At 43.6% G+C, this 10,055-nt stretch overlaps 1 long non-coding RNA gene across 1 annotated transcript in view; it reads right to left on the minus strand.

The window, feature by feature from the left end:
* The window catches only part of LOC142814181 (uncharacterized), a 103,424-nt gene extending 93,698 nt beyond the window's left edge, over positions 1-9,726 (minus strand). The window contains exon 1 of the long non-coding RNA XR_012894835.1: positions 9,041-9,726. This is a non-coding gene — a long non-coding RNA (uncharacterized LOC142814181). The remainder of the gene's footprint in view (positions 1-9,040) is intronic.
* Positions 9,727-10,055: the final 329 nt, after the last annotated feature.

The following is a 10,055-nucleotide window of genomic DNA, read 5'->3' on the forward strand; positions in this document are numbered from 1 at the left end:
GAGACCTGGCGTAGCTCTGTGGTACAATGCTTCATTGCCACGCAAAATGCTTGGGTTTAATTCCAGCTGGGACTCTGACATTTATACTTTGCATTCTTTGGGTTGACGCTACCGATTTCGAGTATTTCTTAACGCTTGCACGTTAAAATTACCCTTGTGAGTTCTCGTCGTTCCTGGTGGTCAATCACCTGCAGTTTATTGACTAAGTATCAATCAGCTGTGGGAAATAATCGCATACTAGCGGCACATACCCGCCCGTGGGTATGTGCCACTGTCTGGCGGGAAGTGTTTGACGACATATTCGACAGGATTGTGGTACTATTCATGTCTTGACCACTGCGTAATATTCGTCGAACAATCTTACCTTCCCATGCTAATTTTGGTTCACGCCAAGTTAAGTGGATGATCACGAGAGCACCCAAACGTAAGCGGCTAGATAGATAGATAGATAGATAGATAGATAGATAGATAGATAGATAGATAGATAGATAGATAGATAGATAGATAGATAGATAGATAGATAGATAGATAGATAGATAGATAGATAGATAGATAGATAGATAGATAGATAGATAGATAGATAGATAGATAGATAGATAGACTCAAAGTTGCCCAAGTTCACTAAAAATGCCTCACATTAAAAAAAAAAAACACTGCCCGCATACCCATGCATAGTAGTATAGCGATGGGTGAAAATGAGAAATGTGAGAGCGTGGAATCCTAACCAAGCCTAGAACAACTAGGTGCTTTCTGATTGGCCGTAACCCAACCTTGCGGGGCATATTGAAGTTGGGCTAGTTTATTAAACAGATAAACTTATCGAGAGAAAAAAAATCAAATAATAAGGATTATTGCGATTTAGCGTCATTTGACACGCATTTAGGCTGCTGGGCTAGGAAATTATTTTGCAAAAAGGCTAACTTTTCATACCCAGTTTTCTGTACAAATATTCTAGTAAATATCTGCTAAATAGTTTTATTGCTGAGAGCTCATACATACGAGTACTCCATATCTCGCTATACGAGCTTAACGTTGTTGATGAGACAATGACTAAGTATTACAATTGATTGATTGATTTGTGGAGTTCAACGTCCCAAAACCACCATTTCATTATGAGAGACGCCGTAGTGGAGGGCTCCGGAAATTTCGACCACCTAGGGTTCTTTAACGTGCACACAAATCTGAGCACTGGGGCCTACAACATTTCCGCCTCCATCGGAAATGCAGCCGCCGCAGCAGGGATTCGATCCCGCGACCTGCGGGTCAGCAGCCGAGTACCTTAGCCACTAGATTACCGCGGCGGGGCTAGATGGACTTCCTTCGTTCATACAGCGCATACTAAACTTGAAGCACGCGTGGCACAATACTGAATACGGACCAACATATAGCAACAGAAAGGTTATTATTATTATTATTACTATTATTATTATTGTAAGAAGAGGAAGTACTCCGGCGGCACGTGGATTCGAACCCACGACCTCCCGCAGCCGAGGCGGACACTCTACCACGAGGCCACGGCTGCGGTAGAGTACTTCCGGCTGCGTGCCACCGAAGTACTTCCTCTTCTTTACATTATTATTATTATTATTATTATTATTATTATTATTATTATTAGAAGTTGTAGTAGTAGTAGTATCAACGAATTATCAACATCACCATCCACCGTAGCATATCCATGGTACCATTATCAGGCACGCCATAGTGGACGACTCCGCAAATATTGACCATCTGGCAATCTTTGACGTGCTTTGATATAACACAGTGCGCGAGCCTCTAGCATTCCGCCTCTGTGTAAATGCTACACCTCCACGGCAGCCATCAAACCCCGCGATTTTCGGATATGCGACCGAGAATTGAAACCTCTATGCCACCACTGTGTACTGTAAAGAATAATTCATTCAGCGGTATAAAGAGTTCCTGAGGTGAAAATTCATAAACAAAATATGTCGTCAATTTCACTTCAATTTTCATACACTGTGTGCACTCGCTACTGATGTGTGTGGTGCCACCAGGACATTTGTCTTTAGAAGATTTTTCTTGGTGTAGATTGCATTCATACAAAAAATTTTGCACTGCGTATTGAATATGCAGTTTCAGGAAGCAGTGCCAAAATATGCACACTCTCCAGCTTTCACCTTCAGCTTATCAGACCAGCCGACAAGCCATTGAAATTTGAATCATTGAATGACCTTACATCATTTTGATTCGTCAAAAGCTTTACCACTCATACTTTCATGCTTTAACTTAAGGCATACAATGATGAAACGCTACTGCCGTTGAAATGCCTGTATTCTTCTGGTGGCAGGACGTGCGGCATAAATTAATAGCCCTTGTGTTTTGTCTTGTTGGTAATAAACTGGTATGTATAGCTATATATCAATCGACACTTGAGACTTTTATTACCATGTAGACAAAAAAATCAATCGCTCACCCTGTAAATACTCAGCATAATTTGTCAGGCCAGACAAAATATCAGCATGCTTTTTTTATTCCAGATGATGGTAGCCAACCTGTCAGCTGCCTAGTTAACCTCCCTGCCTTATTCCTTCATGTATTCTTTCCTTCCTAATATATGGCAAAATGAGGTAATCATTTCTGAAAACCTTTTTCACCAGCGCCCATTGGGGTCCAAGCTTGTACTGAGTGAGAGCGATCTATACTATAAACACAAAACGCTTCAGTCAAATTGCGCGCCGAATGTGGATTGATTAGGACATACTAATAGAGCAATCTCAATTTTTGCTGAAACAATCCAGGTGTCATTTCAAATATTTTTCAATAATAATTATGCCCAGAAAGTATATATAGGGCTCTAACTATACTGCGGCACTTGTTCGTACAAAAAAGAGAACCATTTGTAATGCGAAAGCTCTAAATAGACGAAGCCGCAGGGACCATGACATAGCAGAAGAGATTTTTCCAGAGCCCTTGTAAAACACCCTTGGGGCAACTACGACTATACTTGCATAGTACCCATTAGACTATGATACTTTTTGCAAAGTAAAGAAGCACCCACTATACCATTATTAGTTCTTCGGGGAAGTGTGGTACCTGTTATTGTACACCTGTAGGACATTGTGTGCAGTTTGTTGATGATGTCGCTGATGAGTACGACGAAATTTAGCCTGGTCTTTTTTATCCAGATACCCTACGGGCCTAGAAGGCACTACATGGGGGCAATCATAATCGGTTGGAAGCATTCAACGACCCAGGTCTCTTGTTACGCATGCTGCATTGTGAGACACTTGATTGTTATTTTAGCATTATAAAACGCTGTATTCTGCATGGTAATTTGATTTCTTCCCCGACATGTAGCCTGCAGAGGTTCTGTTTGCCACAGATTTCCAAGCACTGGCGTAGCTCGGTGGTGTAACACTGGGCTCTATACGTAAACAACCTGATTTTGAATTCCATTGTCTTGAGGATATGTTTTATATATATAGTGTTTTGATCTTATTTTGCATGATGGCTGTTACGAGCGGATAATTACGATGCCAGAAATAGTCATTGTAGAGATCTCTCAAAATTTTCAATGTAAAAATCAGGCCCTTTATTTATACGCTCTTTCATTTGCCTTAAGTAAGATATGTATTTCTGATATAGTTTGTCCAAAACATGGCGGGAAGGAATAACCCCACTAGATACGTCGCCACCGGTTGTGACGTACGTGTTGCAGTGAAGAGAGCTCATCCCTTTTCTCCCGAGAAGACCTGCGTAACGGGGTCATCAGAACAGAAACACGTCTTCAAGGAAGCTCGGCATCCGTGACGTCAACAGCTGCTGCCGAAACCTACCCCAGCCGACAGATGGACGGCTCACAACTCGTCTTCGGGGCAGGCGTCATGTCTGAGCTCGTGCTCCGCATAACATTCCCGTCACGCTTCTAGTTTGCCATAAACACGATGCATCTTCACTTCTCTATGGAGGGACGAAAAAAGAGAGTTCACACCAAGCTTTGTGAGAATGAAGCATTCTACAATAAGCTTTTAGTTCTCTATTTCACCCCTCACTGTGCCGCACTCGGTGAAACATGCCCTCTACCAAGGGGCTTTTATACGTCTCACCGAGAAAGTCCTTGCCATATTCCCGCTTCACTGCGTAGATGCTGCACGAGCGAGGTAGTTTCCATAAAAATAGTTACCAAAGGTTAACTATAGACGTAAAATTATGGATGGCGCGTTGCGCCTTCACCGGCGTAATGAGCCGATGTGCAGCTGGAAATAACGACGTCCACCCAGCTAGTGCAGTGTATTGTTGGGTCTCACCATGGGCTGAAATTGTTTTCTGACGCTTAGCATTCTTTGGTTTAGACAAATGAATCTCTGCGAAAGGGCTTGTGACCAAATTAGGCGACTAGGTGGCTATTTACCAGTCGTTAGCCGAACGACCGAGGATGCTTAGTAGGCAAACGTTATTTATTTATTTATTCATTCATTTCTTTCTTTATTTATTTATTCATTTATTTATTTATTTACACGTTTATACATTAGCTGTAAAGTGTTAGTCCTAAAAAGCTTGTGTTAAAGCTAGACCAAAAAATAAAACGAGTGAGCTAGAAAAGTATGGAAGATGCAAGCAGACAGAGCATTGAACAAGAGTGCACTGCCTTCCCTTAGCCTTATGTCCCCTAATTTATTCTGCTCGAAACTTATTATCAGATGCGTAAGAATCTTTCGGTAGACTTGTTCTGCGCACACCTAAAGTATCGAGAAACTGCCACTTTGTGTTACCTTTTTACAGCTGTTCCTCCCTAGAACTTACATCTGAAATGCTTTGCTTGATTCCTCCAAGGAAAAAGAGAAGTCGCAGCATGGCCACGCAAAGTCATTCTATCAAAAACGAATACCCACTGCTATTTTCAGTCGTAGATTAATCTGCCTTCCGAACTCAAGAACCAAGCAGAATGCAAAAAAAAGTACGGTTGACCTCTTATTCTTGTCGACTTTTACCGCTTCTTCATTCTCCATTATGAACAGCAAGTGGTGCACTGCGCGCTTTCTTTCATAACTTTATCTCTCGTGCTGGCCATATTTTTCCACAGCCCCGCAAGCTTCGACCACACCGTTTTCTCGTCTATTATTTGTTCGTACTATGCTTCGTGGCTGTTTTGATGTTACACTCACAGCTCGATTTCACATTGGCTTTTGATCAGTCTCCTCCAGCTGTTATTTGAACGCCATGTTGGCTTGAAGGCGACATCATTTTCTTCTGCCGAGCGATTCTTTACTCTCGTGAGCGGTAAAGAAGACGGTAAGAACAAACAAAATCGGCATCGAAGTCCCGTCGTACTTTTTACATCTCTTTCATCTTTACATCCTTTTTTTTTTCTCCCAAAAGGGATATGGCGAAAATAGGAAGTGTTCAAATGGTGGCATTGCGTTTCGACTTGGCTCTGGAGAGGCACCACCAAGGCAAACATAATTGAGTAACTGGAGATAATGTCTCAGTCGCTACTCCTTACCATGCTCCCACCTTCTGGATCTCCACTCGGCGTCGGTTCATGTAACCTCAAGCATAAGCCAATGTTTACATCAATAAGCCACGGCAATTCTAGTGGCTTATTGCGTTCATGATATTCCTCTATTGCGTTCATCATATTCCAATTTTTAAACACTAAGCGCATGTCGAAGTACTTGTCGGCGCGCCCAGACTAAGCGCCAATGCTGTGTAGATGGGCGTTGTCGTCCAGGATACGCACATCGCATGGTAGTTTTATAAGAATACTTATCCACGATAGCGAGAGATGCGATCATGATTTCATACTGAGGTTTAAAGAGCCGAAGCCATGATATTGTTTACGGCATGCCCTGGTGGGTGACTCCGCGCTAACTTTGCCCACCCAAGGTTCTCTGGCGCACGCCTAAAAGCAAACACGTGGCTCTTTTTAGGAGCGAAGTGCCTCAGGGCCACATTACACCATCGCTTTCACCACCGTCGATGCTGCTTGCGCCGGGCAAGCGCACCAAGCAAGACAGGTGCGCGCTCCGGTGCTCGGGCAGATGGCTCGTGCTGTGCGGCGCGCGCCACACACGCAATCTGAACTCGTTCCCGCCACTGAGCGCAGCTGACACCCTCCACACCCACTCTCCACACACGTCCCAACCAATCACGTTCATGAAAGCCAGCAGAGAGACAATGTAAATAGTCGTTTGCGTCACATTTCTAAGGAGCGGCACAGGTGCTTGTTTTCTGCATTTACCCTCTATCGAAATGCAGCTGCCGAAACCCACATTCTCGAGCTTAGTTGCTTGGCACCTGATCGGCGAGAGTTTGCGATCTGTGCCTCAACAGAATTGAAAAAAAAAATGTGATGTCTTATGTATTTCTATTCTTACAGCTGTGATGGCTCTCAGCTTTTTATTCTTATTTACCTTTTCAATAATTGTTTTTCCATTCACAAACTTGTTTGTGATAGCTCGCAGTGCATATATCCAAAAGGGGAAGTGACATTTTTTGACAAATGTCTAAATAACATGAAGTCTAAGTAATTAAACAAATAAAAATATCACAGTGACTTTTATGAATTCGCCTAAAACTACACTCGAAGGGGGGAGCTCTTGGTCGTTTTCTACTCTGCTAATATTGATCCCCCCCCCCTTTTTTTTTCTTTGAAGCTTTGCGCACCGCACGTGGTGTAACTCTTCCTTTGAGATCTCCCAGTGTTTGGCTATGCGACGATGTAATGTGACTATCTGTGGCATCTCGATGACGTCGCAACTTAACAACTCGCACGGCTAACTCTACGTGGAAATTTGTATGGCATCATATGTTTGTGCCCACCGTTCGCGTTGACGCTGACGCTGGTCACTTTTCATGTTTTGTAACGAATAAAAGTTGTTTGCCTTAACAAACAAAGCATTGTGTAGTCCTGTACGGAACGTAAAAGTAGCGGTTGCTTATTTGCGAGTCGGAATAGGGTGATATATTTAAACAGCGAGAAAGAGGAGGAGTAATAAATGAGGAAAGACAGGGAGCTTAGCCAGTTCTCAGACCGGAACGAGAAAGAAATTGTGGTAGAGTGACCAACCTCATATGGTTCGCTAATTGCTCAATCACTTTTTAAGACTACTTTTCGATGTCTCCATATACAGGTGAAATTAATGCGATGCACGCAAGTCCTGTCTCCACCCCATTCAGTTATGTGTCAACGGTGCTGTTGCCATGACAGCCAACACCTCTTTGAGCGGCACCAACAAATGAAGTCAACAAAAATGGGCGCATACTTTCATGAAGTATTCAAAACCGAAGTGCTCTGAAGAGAATCTTGCCTGAGCACAAGCAGCGCACTTTCTCGACTCGGCACTGAATATACAATTAGGTGGCCAAACTCTTTCATTGCGTATTCATTGCGTGTTTCACTTTAAATTGCCTCACATACTGCAAAACACTATGACAGAGTGCGCCATCCATCGCTTAGTTTGTCATGAGCCGCTCAGATCGAGATGTTTCAGTGGCACGCGCACATCGGCCTCATATGATTCTGACTGACGGGACCAAATTCATAACGAGTGATCAGACCTAATTTATAACGAGATCCAATGGTCAGCTCGGTTTTCCACAATTTAGGCCGGCGCCGAAATCACGATCTTGAAGTAAATAAAAAGAACGTTTTTTAGCATCGTTCACAAAATATGATCCAAATCTATTGCCGCTGGCAAAGCAACCCATTGCTGCGAGCAGAGAAACAACCCTACAAATGCAGGACGAAGAAAGCACGCCCACCACAACGCTGCATTCGGTATTCTTGATTAGTCCTGTCATTTGAGAGCTGTTTTTTCACTCGTCATTGTGAACCAACTAGACCAAATGCGTACCCTACAAAAGCTTTCGCTATAATTTAGCTGATATCATACCTAGAGGCATACACATTAAATATTGTGTGAGTACTTCTGATATGTTGGTGTAATACATTGGTGTGCTCCACCGGCGTAGCCAGGGAGCTCAACACTGTTCTACACTCAACCACCCTCCCTGAAAATTTTAAATTGGTAATCCTAAATACACGCCACACGTACAAACACATGCGTAAGCATACACCGGATGTTCAAAGTTAAGCTTTATGGTTTTCTTAACATTCAGCACAGGGAGAAAGATTAAAACCATCTTCGTAGATAACTTATGTATTCAGGGGGACACAAAGTGAGACAATAATTATGGCTGTCCGTAGCCGAATCAGGTACGATTTAATAATGAACTTTCCCATCACTGCAGTAAGGAGGCATATTTTTATTGAACAGTTGGAGGCAGTCGCGTTTATACACAGTCACTCTTGCGAAAATTCTAGGACATCTGTGCCAGGAGATATCCCGCTGCAAAGCTTATTTGTGCTTTGCATAATTACGCATGCAAGACAGTCAGCACTGGTGCAAAGCTCCTCTCGGATGGACAGCGGCAGTATTGTGCGTCGTTTATTCTGACAACGTGCCGATGGCATTGGCAAAGATGATAACGGTTACCCTTTACAGCTGGCGATAGCAAGCTGTGGCTTTTCGTCACATCGGGCAGGAACGTTGCACCTATCTTCACCGCCCTGCATGCGCACACATTCAAGGCACAATTAAACTTTGCCTAAGAATATCTCTGAGCACTGACATACAAGAAGGATTCTTCCAGTTGTACTTGTGCAGAAACGCGACTGCTTAGAACTTTTGAATACAATTATGCCTACTTTCAGCAGTCATCGAAAAGGTAATAGTTGTTAAATTTAGTTATTTTGGCCACTAACAGCCGCCATTATTGTCTCACATTACGTCCCCCTAAATACATATGCCATCTGAAAATGTAGTTTTTGTGATCTTGCCAGTGATGAAATTTAAGAAAATCATCAAGTTTAACTTAGAATACCCGGTATACAGGTGGTATGAACGCATTCTGAAAGAAATACGCGGCTACGCCCCTGGCGTGCTTTTTGCATGCGTATGCAAGCATGCGCCCGTATCTCGATGAAACAGAGACAATGTTTGCTAACGACTGATGTGACTAACCTAAGAGCCACAAATACGCTAAGGTGTAGAGCGAATACAGCGGTTACATTACTTACCTGATGGATATCGAGGGTGAACCGGAAAAATTCCATGGCCTTGGTCTGTTTGGCATCGCACGTAGAAGGAAGAGTATAGATTCAGCATCGCAGCCATGTGATACGTGTTTCGCCGCACTTCGCAAACAGTAACACTCGCTTCAGGCATCTTCTCGTCCCACAGAACATTCCTCGTGTACCTCGTACATCTTCAACGCAGCGTGCCAACTTCAGATCACGAAAAGCGCAATAGTTATTAAAGCACAAAAGCATTCATTAGAGACAAGGTGGCAGACTCCAAGCTCCTTAAGGCACCACTGAACCACTCCGACCTCGCATATGAGCAAGTGATTTATTTCTGGCCTTCGCTATACACTTCTTACAGGCGCCACCTTCGCATCGCCACTTGCGCTAATTTTTTTCATAAAACATGAGGAAAACGTGAGCACTAAAGCGTAGGGCATATAAAGATTTCGCGCTTTCTGACTAGACGTTGTTATCTCCAATAGTGCAATGACAAGCTCTGAAAGCTAAAAGAAATCAGTTGATCACACATGACAGTCCTGCGACAAAATGCGGAAAGGGCGTATGACTGCGAGCAAAGCAGGGTTTAGAGCAAGTGCACAGTGGTGGTCAAACTTTTGCAGACGACAGGAGCGGGTGCACCAACTCGTCCAGTCAGCAGTATACTTGTCAAGCAGCACCACGTGTACCTTCTGAAGGCTCCCTACGAAGTTCGAGAGCACGCACTGCACACGCCCTTTTTTATCGGCCAGCCTTTACGTTCGCTCTCTTTAACAGCACGCGCACAAGAAGGGCAAATGGAGCGCAAGGTGTCACTCCTGCTGTCGCTGCAGAAACACCGAGCTGTGATTTCATGATGATAAGATGGAATTTGTATGAGCAGTGCTCGGTTAACGCCGCAATCTGCGCCTTAGTCCCAGACGCTCCGCGTCGCTGGACACATGTATGATTGTCTTGGGATACTTCAACGCAGAAATTTTGGTATGTCTGTCTTGCTGCTTATGTCTGTCAA

Source organism: Rhipicephalus microplus, chromosome 4 (genome assembly GCF_043290135.1).
Source record: "Rhipicephalus microplus isolate Deutch F79 chromosome 4, USDA_Rmic, whole genome shotgun sequence".
Classification (NCBI taxonomy): Eukaryota; Metazoa; Arthropoda; class Arachnida; order Ixodida; family Ixodidae; genus Rhipicephalus; species Rhipicephalus microplus.